The 15,429-nt window shown below is 45.3% G+C and overlaps 1 long non-coding RNA gene across 1 annotated transcript in view; it reads left to right on the top strand.

Moving 5' to 3' along the window:
* The window catches only part of LOC125692021 (uncharacterized), a 60,537-nt gene that overhangs the window by 33,019 nt on the left and 12,089 nt on the right, over window positions 1–15,429 (top strand). Inside the window, exons 6-7 of the long non-coding RNA XR_007376412.1 lie at window positions 1,312–1,459; window positions 15,236–15,345. This is a non-coding gene — a long non-coding RNA (uncharacterized LOC125692021). The remainder of the gene's footprint in view (window positions 1–1,311; window positions 1,460–15,235; window positions 15,346–15,429) is intronic.

Here is a 15,429-nt window from a genome sequence, read left to right as displayed (position 1 = left end):
AAAGAGAGAAATGGAGCAAGTGACAAGCCTTGGAATTTTGAGGCAGACCGTTTACAGCGGTGTTTTTATTTTGTTCACGACTCACCGATTCACGCTTTAAGGAAAGCTGCCTCCCTTGGAGGTTCTCAGTGTTCAACCGAGCGAGATCGTTCCCAGTAGAAAAGCTTGCAGAAATCCTCGGGTGAAACGAAAGGCTAAATACAAGATGATATTTTAAAGAAAAAGAACACAAAAATAACATTTTCTGATTTCAAGTAACACAAAACTTCTTTATCTGATATAGACAAGGGGGAAATAGTTTCCTCGGTGTTTGTGTTAGAAAAACAATGCAGTTTACTACTGACCTTGAACTGTCTAAAAAAAAAAAGGTGTGCGAGCCCTCAAGCCTCTGGCACTTCAATTTAATCAGGACCTTTAAGTAGCTGAAAATAGAGAGTGAACATGGCTTTAGGAGCTTGGAGTCACCAGCTTTCTCTGGGTGCTTTTAGAGACTTTATGATGCTTTTGATTAAAATGCTCATTGTGGTAATCAATGGACAGGATCATCTCAGAGGTTTTCCATCAGGCAGCTCTCCACTAATTCTGAGAGGAAAATACAACAGCAAATCAAAAAAACCCACAGTGCATTTCCTTCCCACCTGGAAATGTTTGAAGTACAGGAGTCTGCATTCTGTTCGCTATTAATAAACATCAGGTTGTTCTAATTGACTTCCTAAACTGTTGAACTGTTTTAAGTAATGCACAGTTTGTCTTTTTTATTTATTTAACCTCGTGTTTGTTTTAAATTCCCTTTCCGAAAAGGCTGTTCATGCTGGGAAGGATGCTGCAGGCTCATTTTTTTTTCGCTGGGGGGGAGCGCCGCTCAGCACATCCCTGGGCAGCATGCCGCTCGCAGGGCCGGGTGATGCCTGGGGAGTTAGCCAGCCCACCAGCCCAGCCACACGCGTGACGGAGAGCAGGGTGGCGTGGGCTGGCTGTTCACAAAGCCTTTGTACCTCAGGTTCCTTGTAAGGCCGGTGCCTGGGGAGTTCAGCGAAAACCGGGCTGTGTTCGTTCCCTGCTTCGCTTGTAATTTGCAATTTACGCAAACCAGATGGATGAGTCCACGCTCTGTAAGTTAGCGTGGCGATGGGAGCTTCTGACACAAGAGCAGCTTTTACAGAAAACGCCCAGTTCAGAAGTTTCAGGCTCAAGCTAGATTGCTTCTCACCTCCCCTGCTCTTGTCTGATTTTACGTGATCGGTACATGGTCAAGGAGAGTCGGCTGCATCGATAGCAGGGGATAAACTTTTGACTGTTGCATTTCTTCAGGCGCAGCGACTGGAGAGTAAACGAACAGAGAGAGAGAATTGAAGAGAGATTTCTGTAGGTGTCCTATTTTGACTGCCTTCTCTTCCAACGTCAGTGTAAAATACTGAAGAAACCACAGCAGTCCTTTCCCAGTGTTTCTCTATACAACGTAAGTTACCCTTTCACACTTTTCTCTAACTGTCCTTGCGCTCTTTGCGCTCTCCAGTGCTTTGGAAGAGCAGGGTTGTAGAGGCCGGGCAGCAAGTCTTTGCCCAGAGCTGTGCTGTGCGGAGCAGTGAGCGCTTTGCGTTCACGTCTCTTCCCACATCCAGGTAGTAGCGGTGGAGGCCGAGTGCCTTGACACCACCTTTCCTCGGCAGTCGTGCTAGCACAGCTTTGGGTGGCTGTCAGAACCTTTAAAGCTTTGCTCAGCGTTTGCAGAAATTTGTTTGTGGTTGGCAAATACAGTAGCAAATGTTTGGACGGAACCGCGTGTCGAGCTTTCCGTAAAGCGTCATGGTTTCAAAGGGGACTGTGTGATGCTGTGTAAACAGCACAGGATGTGACGAATGTTTCCAGCTCCTTAATATTTAAAAGACAATTGAAACAGCCAGGCAGCTTGCCTAGGAAAGAAATAGCGATGTTTATTCCTGGCAAAATACCGACTCTGTTAAAGAGGACCGTGTCGAGGTATAATTAGGAGGGAGAGTTTCTTCTCACAGGTGTTAGGTTTCTTGAAGTTGGCAGCTGACATTAAGGCTGCCATATTCTGCTCAGCTTTTGTGAAGAACGAGTCAAACTATTACCTGACGCTTAGCTCCCCTGCTAAGCATTCTTCTCTGTACCCTTTCCCTCCCCATGCTGTTTTAATTTTATTTGACTGTTTTCATAAGGCATTCTGGGCAGACTGTCAGGCAGATGGATAGATTTGAGTAAGAAGAAAAAATTATAAGGTAACTAGTAATATACCAAGGATAAGGCATTAATCACCCCGCCATCAAATATTCGTCAGGCCAAAAGGATTGCACAAATGTCCATTTGTCTGTGTGTAACAAAACTGTGGCAAAAGCACGGTGACTAAGTATTCAGGAACTGAGGATGTGGTATGAGAGAATCTGCCTCCTGTTCCAGCCGCAGACCGTTCCTCTTTGAGGGCGACGGATTTGTTACCCGGCTAACATTTCTGCGACAGCTATTGTGGTACCATCATCAGAAGCTCTTTCCCTGGAAGTCCACACTTCTGTTCATACAAAAACCGAACCAGAATTGGTCAGCGATGCTAATGAGAGCTTCTGGATAATATGTATGTTAAAATGCCTTTATTGTATGAGGTGAGTGGGATATCTGCCTTCTTTCTGTAAATTATTTTCTAGCAGGAGATCAGTGGAATCCTGATTTTGAGGCAAGGTTTGAGACAAGCAGTGTGCACGGCCCGACGGCACATGTGAATGCTGTCTGAGTTCCGCTACATCCAGCAGTACGCACGGCGTTTGGGAAGTCAGGCCTTACCTGGACCAAGGTGACAGTGCAGCTGGGGGATGTCCCAAACTCACGATAGTATTTTTTTCTCAGGCAATCCCACACTGAAGCTCATGTTTCCTGGAAAATCTCTGATAATTGGTGCTTGAAGCCATCTGGAAAACGCGTTGGGTCTGCCTTTGTCTGATAATGGAATCATTAATTCGAAACTTGGATTTGGACAGTTTATATAAACACAGCGATCCTCCTGATTTCCCTGAGGAAAATCGGAGAATTAAACAAACTGAAAAGGTCTGGGTGCTCTAATTCAGTGAACAAGGTATTACATTTCTGCAGCAAAACTATAACTTAGTCATCTGCATAAAATATTGAATATGCAGTTTTAGAGTGATGAAATATTGTGCCTAAACAGATCTAGACATGGTGAAGTTTAGTTTGTCAGGATTATTTTGAGCCTGAAGGCGCGTGCTATCTACCAGCATGTTTTGTAAAGTACTCAGGAGTTTATTTGGCAAAGAAGGAGCTACGGTTGGATCATTCGCTCTTCCTCTCGAGTATGCTGCATTTTATCACTTCAAAATTAACATCTTTCAACTTCTTTGAAATCCTAGTGCAGGCAAATTAGGTTTCCAATATAAGTGTATGGAACTGTTAAGCAAGGGAAAGGAAGTACCGATAGAACCGTGTAGAAGCCTTTTCAAAGATTATGGAGCTGGGGGCTGACAGAATGCTTTCACTTTCTCTAAACTCATGAAATTGTATTTTATTTTAGTTTAACTGTATTTGTTTGTTTGTTGGTTTTTATTAATTTATTTTAACTTCATTTATTATTTTCCTTATTTTAACTTAAAATACTTGGAAATACAAGCGTCTGCAAGGCCCCTGAACCTCTAGGTGAGGGCGTGGGGAGCGGATTCCATCCCAGTGTAACAGTGGAACAAGCCCGAGATCTCATTCTTCACCAAAAAGTTAATAACACCTTTAAAGATACACAGAGCAGTAATTAATTATGATTCCTCTGCCTATTTACAATATTGTAATTTTCTTATTAGTGAGCATCTCAAGTGATATGTTCTGATTTGTGTTCAGATGGAGGAATATAACTTTGCTGAGGTTAAGAGAGGTAACAGATAACTTTGGGAAAGGGAAACCATACTGTACAAGACATTCACGTCACACAGAAGGTCAGAAGGGTTTTTCAAAATAGGACATGAAACCACTTACCTTTTCGGCATCTGCTCATCAACAAGGAATAATAATCACAGAATCACCAAAACACCAACGCTGGAAAAGAGCTTCAAGGTCATCCAGTCCAACCATCCACCTCTCACCAATACTTCTCCCTAAACCACGTCCCTCAACACAAAATCCAAATGTTCTTTGAACACCTCCAGGGTCGGTGACTCCACCACCTGCCCAGGCAGCCCATTCCAGTGCCTGACCACTCTTTCAGAGAAGTACTATTTCCTAACGTCCAGCCTAAATCTCTCCTGGCGCAGCTTGAAGCCGTTCCCTTTAGTTCTATCACCAGTTACGTGACAGAAGAGGCCGACCCCCAGCTCTCTATAACCTCCCTTCAGGTAGTTGTAGAGAGCAATAAGGTCTCCCCTGAGCCTCCTCTTCTCCAGACTGAACAATCCCAGCTCCTTCAGCCACTCCTCATAAGGCCTGTGCTCCAGACCCCTCACCAGCTTTGTCGCCCTTCTTCGAACCCGCTCCAGGGCCTCAGTGTCTTTCTTGCAGCGAGGGGCCCAAACTGGATGCAGTACTGGAGGCGCAGCCTCACCGGAGCCGAGTACAGGGGACAGTCACTTCCCTGTTCCTGCTGGCCACATGGTTCCTGATGCAAGCCAGGATGCCTTTGACCTTCTTGGCCACCTGGTCACACTGCGGGCTCATGTTCAGCTCAGCATCAATTAATACCCCCAGGTCCATTTCCTTTACACAGTCTTTCAGCCACTCTGCCCCAAGCCTGTATGTCGCCTGGGGCTGTTGTGGCCGAAGTGCAGGACTGGGCATTTGGCCTTGTTGAAACTCATCCCATTGGCTTCAGCCCAGCTCTCCAGCCTGTCCAGATCCCTCTGTAGGGCCTCGCTACCCCCAGTTCAACGCTTCCACCCAACTCGGTATCATCTGCTAACTTACTGAGGGTGCAGTCAATGCTCTCATCCAAGTAATCAGTAAAGATATTGAAGAGGACAGGTCTCAGCATTGACCCCTGGGGGATGCCACTGCTGACAGGTCGCCAGCTGGATTTAGCTCTCACTGCCACTCTCTGGGCCCAGCCTTCCAGCCAGTTTCTTATCCAGTCAAGAGCGTACCTGCCACAGGCTGTCCGCTTCTGCAGGAGAATACTGTGGGAGACAGTGTCAAAGGCTTTGCTGAAGTCTAGGTGGACTACATCAACAGCCTTTCCCTCATCTTCCAGATGGGTCACTAGATTGTACAAGATCAGGTTGGTCTAGCAGGACCTGCCTTGCACAAACCCGTGCCAGCTAGACCCGATCCCCCGGTCATCCCGCACATGCCGCATGATCTCCACCCAGACAGTTCACTCTATACACTTCCCTGGCACCAAGGTCAGGCTAATAGACCTGTAGTTCCCCGGATCCTCCTTACAACCCTTTTTGTAGATGGGAATCATGTCTGCAAGCTTCCTGTCTCCTGGGACCTCAGCAGTCAACAAGGAGCGCTGACAGATAATGGCAAGTGGCTCGGCCTCTGCCAGTTCCCTCAACACTTTCAGGTGAATCTCATCAGGCTCCATGGACTTACAACAGTCCAGCTGGAGTAGCAGGTCTCTAACCGCGTCCTCCTGAATCAGGGGGGGTTCAGTCGGCACTTCAGTTGATACTACCAGGTCAGAGAGCAGAGTTCTCTGAGGATAAGTGGTCTGACCTTTAAAGACAGCCATGAAGAAGGCATTCAGAACATCTGCCTTTTTCCTTTCCTCAGTGGTCACATTCCCAGCCTCATCCAGTAAAGAATGGAGATTCTCCTTAGTCTTCCTCTTAATGTTTCTGTATTTGTAAAAGAGTTTCTTGTTCCTTTTTACCCCAGCGGCCAGGTTGAGTTCAAGCCGGGCTTTTGCCTTTCTGATTTTCTCTCTACACATCTTAACAACTTCTCTGTTCTCTTTCTGAGTCACCCATCCCCTTCTTCCACAGGAGATACATTCTCTTCTGCTCCCAGAGTCTCAAGAATAGCTCCCTATTCATCATTCCAGTCTTCATCCTTTCAGGCTCATTTTGCATCTCTGAAGGACAGCCAGCTCCTGTGCCTTTAAGTGTTTTTCTCGAGGAGTGACTAGCCATCTTAGACCTTAGCCTCTTTACTCTATAAGACTGAAACCTAGGGGATTTACCCTACTATTCTTCTGAATAATTCAAAGTCCACCCTCCAGAATTCCAAGGTAGCAGTTACACCGTTCACCCTCCTGGCTCCACCATTTCATGATCAGTCTGTCCAAGACAGCTCCTGACCTCCAGATCTCCCACCAGACCTCTGTGAACAGCAGGTCTAGTGAGGCAGATCCTCTTCATGGCTCTGTCATCAATCGCATCAGAAAGTTATCCTCTGTACATTCCAGAAACCTCCTAGGAGGTTTAAGTAAACTATAAGTTAATATATAAAGTATTTGCTTCATGTAGAAGCTTTGCTGGTATTTCCAGTGTTCGTGATGTGATCCTTCATTTTAGAAGTCGTGCTTGATTTCATTTGCTGCTGCGCTTCATGTGAGGAAGTGCAGTTTACGAAGTTCTGCAAAGTGCAAAAGTGCGTAAGGTTTGTTCAATAAAAGAAGTTCATTTATCGTTTCCTAACGGAGCTGAGTCAGTCCAACATTTATAACTCTGTCTGCTAAATGTCTTTCTCGGATTCTTTCAAAAGTGCAAGTGGAAAAGCAACAGGTACCAGTTGCTACAAAAACACTGCACAGACCGCAGTACCGCACCCGCATGGATTCCTCACTCCCCGTTCGTAAGGTGATTTGTCAGCTAAAGAGTCAGGGAGCGATAAGCCAAACTCACTCAACTTTTGACATCCCCAAATGGCAAGTGTGCCCAGCCCATGGAGAACTGAGGAGGTTGACGGTAGTCTACCGCGGCCCGAATGAAGTCACACCCCACTGAGGGTTGTTGTCCCGGACACGTTAGAACTCCTGTATGAACTGGAGTCACAAGCAGCCTTGCAGTATGCCAACACTGGCATTGCTAACGCTTTCTTTTCCCTTTCTTTGGCCACAGAACGCAGGCCAGTTTGCTTTCATCTCCAGGGGCGCTCGGTACAACTGCAACTGTTTGCCCCAGAGGTGGAAACACAGCCTAACCATTTGCTGTGGGTCGATACAAACCGCATTGGAACAGGGAGGTGCTCCCAGGCATCTGCAGTCTATTGACGATATTGTTGTGTGGGGGGATACAGCAGAAGTTTTCAGGAAAGCACAGTGAATAATCCAAATTCTTCTGCTAGTTCATTTCGCTATTAAGTGATGTGAAGTGAAAGGGCCTGTCTAGGGAAATCAGTTCCTAGGATTAAAATGGCACGTTGGGCGTCGTCACATCCCAGGACATGCGACCGCCTAAATCGCTGCTACGTCTCCATCCTCTAGCAAGAAAGAGACACCACCTTTTCTGGCCGCAGTGGGCTTTTGGAGAACGCGTGTTCCAAACTACAGCCTCATTGTAAGACACGGAAGAAGCATAATTTGACGTGGAGTCCTGAGCAGCAGTAGGCTTTGGAGCAGATTATACAGGAGATAGCCCATGCTGCGGCCCTGGGGCCAGTATGGACAGGACAGGACGTAAGGAACATTTTCTATACTGCTGCTGGAGAGAAAGGTTCCACATGGAGTCTGTGGCAAAGAGCCTCAGGAGAGACTTGAGGCCGACCCCTGGGTTTCCGGAGTCGAGCGTACAAAGGGGCTGAAGAGTGCTGAAAAGAAGATCTTAGCTGCGTATGAGGGGGTTCGGGCTGCTTCCGAAGCAGTCGGTCCTGCAACACAGCTCCTTCTAGCAACCTCGACTGCCAGTGCTGAACCAGATGTTCAAGGGAAAGGTTCCCTCTGCCCATCATGCCATGAGGTGGCCAGTGCTTTATCTTTACACTGATTGACGGATGGTGGCAAATGCCTCATGGGGGTGGTTGCAGCACTGGGAAAAAAACAACCGGCAGCAGAGGGGTTAACCTGTTTGGGCTGCTGAACTGTGGAAAGACATTGTTTCCCAGCTGAAGAATATGCCTGTAAAGGTGCACCATGTAGATGCTCATGTGCCTGAGAGTCAGACTACTGAAGAATAACCAAATAACCACCAGGTAGATGGAGCTGCCAAAATTGAAGTGGCTCAAGTAGACTCGGTCTGGCAGAACAAGGGTGAATTATTTCTAGCTCGGTGGGCCCATGAGACCTCAGGCCATCATGGAAGGGATGCAACATGTACGTGGGCTACAGACAGAGGGGTGGACTAATCTGTGGACACTATTGCACAGGTTATTCATGACTGTGACACATGCGCCACAGTTAAATAAGCCAAGAGGATGAAACCTTTCAGGAGGGAAGGGCGATGGCAAATGTATAAATATGGGGAGGCGTGGCAGGTTGATTTTATCACCTTGCCACGAACCTGCGGTGGTAAGCATTACGTGCTTACCAAGGTGGAGGCAACCACTGGATGGTTTGGAATGTATGCGTTACTCCCATACTATTACCCATAACGCCGTATTGGGTCTTGCGAAACAAGTGCTGTGGTGACATGGCACCCCAGAAAGAACTGAATCAGATAATGGGTCTCATTTCTAAAATTCTCTTGTTAATACTTGGGTCAGAGATCATGGCATCAAGCGGATTTATCATATTTACCAGCTTCTGATAAAATTGAATGATACAGTGGGTTGTTAAAAACCACTTTGAAAGCAATCGGTGGTGGAACAGTTGAGCACGGGGAGAAGCATTTGGCAGAAGCCAGCTGGTCGGTCTACATGAGAGGATCGATCAATCACGGTGGCCCTCCCCCATCTAGCTCCCGACATACCGTGGAGGGAGATAAGGTCCCTGTAGTACCTGTAAAGTCCATGTCGTGCAAAACAGTTTGGGTCCTTCCTGCTTCTGGAAAGGACAAACCTCTCCGTGGAATTAGTTTTGCCCAAGGACCTGTGTGCACTTGGTGGGTGCTGCAGAAAGATGGGGCTGTTCAATGTCTACCACAGGGGAATTTGATGCTGGGGGATTGTAGTCAGTAATTCTGCGTTTATACATATGTGTCATGCATTTTAATTATTGCTTGTTTGTATATATACATTATATATATGTATGTATATATGTATATAAGCATGAGGTAATGATTTGGAATAAGGGGTGCAATGTTATGGTCTTATGACTTTCCTCCTCACATCATCGAGGCTGTTCTGTCTTTGGGCTCCGCTCCCATCTCCCTACCCTTCTCCTTTCCCTTCCCCTTCTCAGGCCAGCGGGCCTGTGTGTCCCCTGTCACGGACACAGAGTGATCCAGATAATGCTGTGACACATATTTTTCAAAACAGTATGTAGTTCTATCGCTGTCATGGTTTTATGGCCTTGTTCAGACCGGCTCCGTGACTAGCAGGGCCGGGGGGGGGGGACACACAGACCCACACCCTGGGAAAGGGAAAAGGGGGAAAAGGGAAAAAAATGGGAAAAGGGTAGAGAGATGGGCCTAAAAATAAAACAGCGGCAGCGATCTGAGGAGAAACAAACTGAATTACTAAATAGGATATTGGATTGTGAAATAATACCCTACAACACAATATTCTGCCATGTAATTAGAATCGGAGCGAATAAATCAATGAAAATGAGAGTGTCCAAAAGCCAAAGGCCTTATTGTGACACTAAGGCGAGACGGTCCTGGGAGCTCACACACTGCCGAGATCAAAAAGGCAGGTCAGGAGATCCGAATGACTTTTACCTGCTCCCTCTGAGCAGAAATGGTAACAGAACGGTGATCAGTCCTCATGGGGATGCAGGTCTGAGAAGGTCAGTAAAACTTTCCAAAATTTGACATTAAGCCATTTGCGTGGTTCAGTGGTTAAAATATGCAAATATCGACTTCTTAATTAAGATCACTTTCTCACTGAAAAAACAGTTGTGCATTTGATCATCCATTTCATCTTCCTGTGGTAGTCTTGTGTAGGCAAAGATGTACACTTTTATTATTTCAATACTGCTAGATCAATCAGTCCCTTCAACCTGGTAATTAATGTAGATGGCGAGTTTGCGGTCTGTATTTTATTGCCGGTTAGAACATGGATTAAACAAAGGGTTACAGGCTGTACATGAATTCAGCGTTGCGGCCATTGACGCTTAGCCTAGCCAGGGATTTGAAAGTCCCTGGAGATTCCAATGCGTTACTCGTACAATGAATCGCTTTCCAAAACTGAGTAAAATTTTATCCAAAGCAAACCTGATGGAAAGCCACATCAGTGCTCTGCTCTTAACTTAGGAGTGGCTTACCATGGTCTATCTGTGTAATCATATACCGTAAACGTGTAAAAAAGCAAAGAGTCGGATCTGCCTCCATCAATCCATTTCTATGGTAGAAAAGCTGGTGTCGTAAAGGCCCTTAAAGATCACTTAGTGCAAACACCTCTGCCACAGACAGGGCTGCCAGCACTGGATCAGGATGCCCAGGGCCCCATTTGACCCGGCCTCGATCGCCTTTAGAGGCGGAGCTGTCACGACCTTTTTAAGAACGCCGAGCCACTGCCTCACAGCAGCGTTTAAATTGCTGGTTTAAAGCCATCCCGCCTCGTCCTATCACTGTCAGTTTGTAGCAGAAATGCCGAGTCACAGCCCGAAGCAGCGATTGAGCACCTGGCGAGAAGTCAGGGCCAACGCAGGCAAACTCAGGTGCATCCAATGTACCCGAGCGATTGCAAGGGGTGGAACCAGGATCCACCCCTTCCCAGACCTCATTTAAAGGTCGGCAGGGGAAGCAGGAGCCTTTTGTCTGGTGAGTTTGTGGTCTTCTGAGGGTAAGCAGCTTTTTTTCCCTTCATTTTTCAGCGGCTGCTTTTAGGCTCATTTTCATTTGCCGCAGCCAGAGGCTTTGCTGCTCTGCTGTTGTTGTTGTGATCTCTATTACATTATATTGTTACACAGATCATGTAAGAAGTTGATCCCCTTCTTGTTGTAAAGCTTCCTTCGAGCGCTAGGAAGGCCACGACGAGGCTTTTTCTTCTCCAAGTTAAACAAACCCAATTCCACTAGCTTTTCTTCATAGGAGACGTGCTGCAGCCATTAGGTCACCCTTAGGGCTTCTTCCGCACCCACTCGCACAGCTCCCAGTATTCCTCACGTTGAGAGCACAGGACTCTAGACGGGGCTTTGTGCTGGCCGAGGGGCACCTTACCGCAAACCCATTTCATTCACTGCTAAGTCCTGACAATTAGGTACGGCGTTGCCTCCTCCCTTTGCGGAGACAGAGGCTTCCAACAGCTATGCGCTTTATAGGAGTTCTGTGCATACTTAGCGCCTCGTTAAGATCACAGAGACTCCGAAGCGTGGGAACTCCTCTCCCAAGGTGAAATGCTTTTGCCTCTCGGCTGAAATTCCTCAAAGTTACTAGCAAAGCGGACGAGGGATTTTTCTTGACAGGGATTTTTTAGGTCTGACCGTCTTTAGCTCAAGGGAGAAAATAGCTAATATTAGCTATTAATAGCTAATACAGTAATTCAGTGTTTGGAAGCCCAAGTTCAAAACGCTCTCTTCTGTTTCCCTGTCTTTAGCAAAACTGTACGGCTGATACAGAGACGCGCTTCTGAGCCAGAGAACCGTGATTTGTTTCAGCGCCCCACTGAAACAGCTTTATTTCCATTTTTTCTTTAGAAAAGAACATTTAATTTTAATTTTGTTATCTGATTGTTAATTAATTAATTAAATTAGCTCCCAACTTCCCCTAATTGGCCGGTTACTCATTCATAAAGTTATCTGCGATCTGTTGAGAGGATGGTGTGAGCACACTCAGAAATTCTGACCACGCAGGATATTCGTGTGGAATCACACTTCCAGCGGTCTGAAGAGGAAAATAAAAAGGCAATCTGAGGGCTGTTTTATACCACGTAGAGAACCTCAGCATTTCAGTATAGGGTTACCGAAGCTAAAAAACCAAAAGCTCAAATATTTTTTGGGAGTGACTGGGAGAAGGAGGAGCAGAAAGTTCTCTATGGTGGTTGATCCCTCAGCTGCTAGACGCTACATTTTCTTTTCAGTTACCTTTCGATTTTTTTTTTCCAAGCGATTATTCCTTTTCAAATTCTTCTCATCATTCCACTTCTCTCTGGGAAGCAGTTCCGCCTGGCTTCTCCAAGGCTGCTGTGTGTAGGTAACTTAAATGGCTTATACTATAAGCAGTAAGATGTGTAAGACCATGTCTGTAGCTCTGCTCTTTCCTTACTTTTCCTGCTTCTGCCACTGGTTTTTTGTTGTCTGATACTTAAGAACCTACGAACCGTGAAATCAGGTAAAGAAGTTTAAAAGACCTACTGTTGTTCATGGATGGTCGGTTGGTTGTTGTTTTTTGTTTTTAAAAATGCCTGTAGTTTGAAATTCATTGTGTACATTTTTGGGGAGGAATTCATGTTCTTACTGGGTAACCCAATGCGATGCATTAGTGAAATGACTGCATGTTATTATCACACGTGAGTATAGATATGGGAGAAAGCTAGAGCTTCCTCATGTCCTGCACTATTAGGGACTGATGTTCAAGATGAGCAAGGAAGGATCAAGGGTCAGATTTTGGAAACATTCGAATGCTCTTCACGATCGCAAAGCCCACATGAGTTAAAGATTAGAGCTTTGATTTCTGTTTTACCATAACCTTTAAGAAACACTTAAAAAAGGATAAGCAACCTTTAAGAAACACTTAAAAAAAGGATAAGAAATAAGGATATTTCTTCTATTCAGAGATAGAAGAATACACTTAAAGCCAGCCTCGGCCTCTGGATAAAGAGACACTAAAGAGAGTACTCCATTTATAAGGAAAAATACATTATAAAGGCAGTTATTGTGGAAGCTGTCTTCAGAATGTGCGCGCCCAGGAAATACAGAAGGGGTTCTTTGGTGGTTTTAGGCCTTATACCTGCAAATTGTACTTGTCACTCAGTCATTCAGGGTATTAAGAGTGGAATATGTAGTAATAGCATCACTATGCATAAAATTTGAATATTGAAATAACTTGGATAGTAGGGGTTACAAACAGCCAACGGTTAGCAGGAGGAGATCTTCAGGCATTAGCTGTTAATTTATTACCAATTAAGGCTTCTTGTGTTATGTTCCTATATTAGAAGGATGTGTCCATTAACTTCAACTGTCTGTTATGGTTATTAATTGCCATCTCCTTGTTTATTAACTGTTTGTCTGAGCTAATCACTGCTCAGCAGTATTCAACCGCTTAAGAGAATGCCTGGATTACAGAAATTTCTTCACATGTAGTTCAGTTCTAAGCGTGTGTTACTTGTTTGAGTATGTAAGGAAAATCCCTGTCAGGCAAGCATGTCTAAAAACTGAACTCTGCCTTAGAAAGCAGCATTTCCAATTGCAATTCTTTAAACCAACAAAACAGTGACCTATTAATTGGTCCCATAAGAAGAGGCTCGCAGTGTTAAACAGGATTGCTAGAGCTTGATGGACAGTGGCTAGATAAGTTGCACAGGGCTTGTTTTCAGAGCCAGCTTTCTTCTCAGTTTCAGGATAGGGGACTTGAATGTGGATAAAGTAAGTTTGTGGACGAAACTAAATGAGGAGGATCTTTTGAGCCCTTGTGGATAAAAGGCTTTGGACAGAGATCTCAAAGCAGTAGTATGCTGTACAGTCCCAGTAGCATCAAGTTTGATGAGTTTCTACACCAGGGATGGGTCCATGCTGGTTATATGTACAGACAAGAGGATTAGAGGCTGGTGAGCCACCCCTTGGGAAGGAATGAGAGCTGCATTCCAGGACCAGTTAAATGCCAGCCACTGGTGGGCCCCAGCCCGCAAGAGTACCAGCTGTACCTGCAGCACATTGGGCCTGGTTGTACCACATGAGCTTTGCAGTGGCGCACCCTTAATTTGAGTGCTGCCTGCAGTTATGACCACAGCTTAAAAAAAAATATATTTTATTAGAGTGTCCAGTGCAGGGCTAAAGCTCACTCTCCACAACTACAACAAAGAAGGCTGTAGTGAAGGAAAGATCCACTTTTATTCCCATGTAACTTAATGCTAGGGAACAGCCCTAAGTTACACTAGAGGAGGTTCTGGTTGAAAAGTAGAAGAAATTCTTTTCCACAAGAATGCCTGAGGAGCAGGAGAAGTCTCTTTTTGTTGAGGTGCTGATGAAAGGGCTGCTGTTGCATTGAGTGTCACGGGTTAAGCATGGGGCAGGGAGGAGTTGAGGGTTAGACTAGGTGATCTTAGTGACCTTTTCCACCCACCTTTTTGCTTCTGTGATCGAAGACAGAGAGAGCCAGGGGGTAAAGGTTTGTGACATGCTGCTCCGGTCTTACACTTAGTCCAGCCCAGAGGAGGCTGAAGGGAGGTTTCACAGCAGGTTACAGCTCCTCACACAGGAGGCAGCTGCCAAACTCCGCTCAGCTATGGCAGCAACCAACCGTGAAGAGACAGCATAGAGCTGTGCCAGGAGACAGTGAGATGCAAGACAGAGGAGTTTCTTACCCCCAGGGTTGCGGACACTGTACCAGGTGTGCAAGGGCAGCAGTCCCTTCCCCAGTTGTGAGTTAAGGTAGCATTGGGACAAGGCTGGTGGTGATGGAATTGGAGGTGGTGTTGGTCTTGCACAGAGCAAGGAGCTCAAGGTCTCCTCCCCACCCCCACTTTTTGATTCTGTAAACGAACACCACACCTACACACACTTCATTGCAGTCACACATTTACTTTATTGAATACTTTCCTTCCATGACTCAGTAGTACAATTTCCTCTAGAGGGTTTTTGAACTTGGTATTCTTCTTGCTCTCAGTAATGACATGCTAAGTACCTGCAGCCATCTTCAACTCATGATGAAAATCACCTAGTCACTTAAATAGAGTTGCAATTATGCTACGGCAGTATTACAGCTCAGTGAACTAACTGCAATTTCTACACTGAATGAGTTTGTATCTCATTCAACAAAACAATTAACAGAGAAGCAAATTAATTATTGCCATGTCTTCTATTGAGATACAATCTACTGCATGCAAACATATCACACAAAGGCAGAAACCAAACGCAGTTTACTTTCTTTTATGGGCAAGGCAAATGCAGAGCAGGACAGCTTTTTGTTGCTAGCATCACAGTTGTGGATGATAGTTCACAGGAACTAACTTCATAAAAGCTAAGAAAAGGTGTTTTGTTGAGAAGCACTAGTTTAAATTATCTAGTTGTAAAGCAGAGAATTACCAGTGTACTTAACATAAAAATAAATTTTTTGAAAGAGTTGTCATTACTCTGCTCTCCCAACAGGTCTCTCGCCTTGAACTTCACGAAGCTCTACCAAATTCAAGAAGGAACATTATTCAGAAATTCAGCTGCAACACAGCAAACCCAGGAAGCACACCAGACAATTCAGTTCAGTGAGTAATGCAAGTTTTATATGTAACAGCTTTGAAGTAGATAACTTGTTAAAGTGTTTGATGTGGATTTATGTCTTCCTGGTT

This window comes from Lagopus muta, chromosome 4 (genome assembly GCF_023343835.1).
Source record: "Lagopus muta isolate bLagMut1 chromosome 4, bLagMut1 primary, whole genome shotgun sequence".
Lineage (NCBI taxonomy): Eukaryota > Metazoa > Chordata > Aves > Galliformes > Phasianidae > Lagopus > Lagopus muta.
Note: the sequence above shows the minus strand (reverse complement) of the source record. Positions and strands in the feature narration are given on the sequence as shown.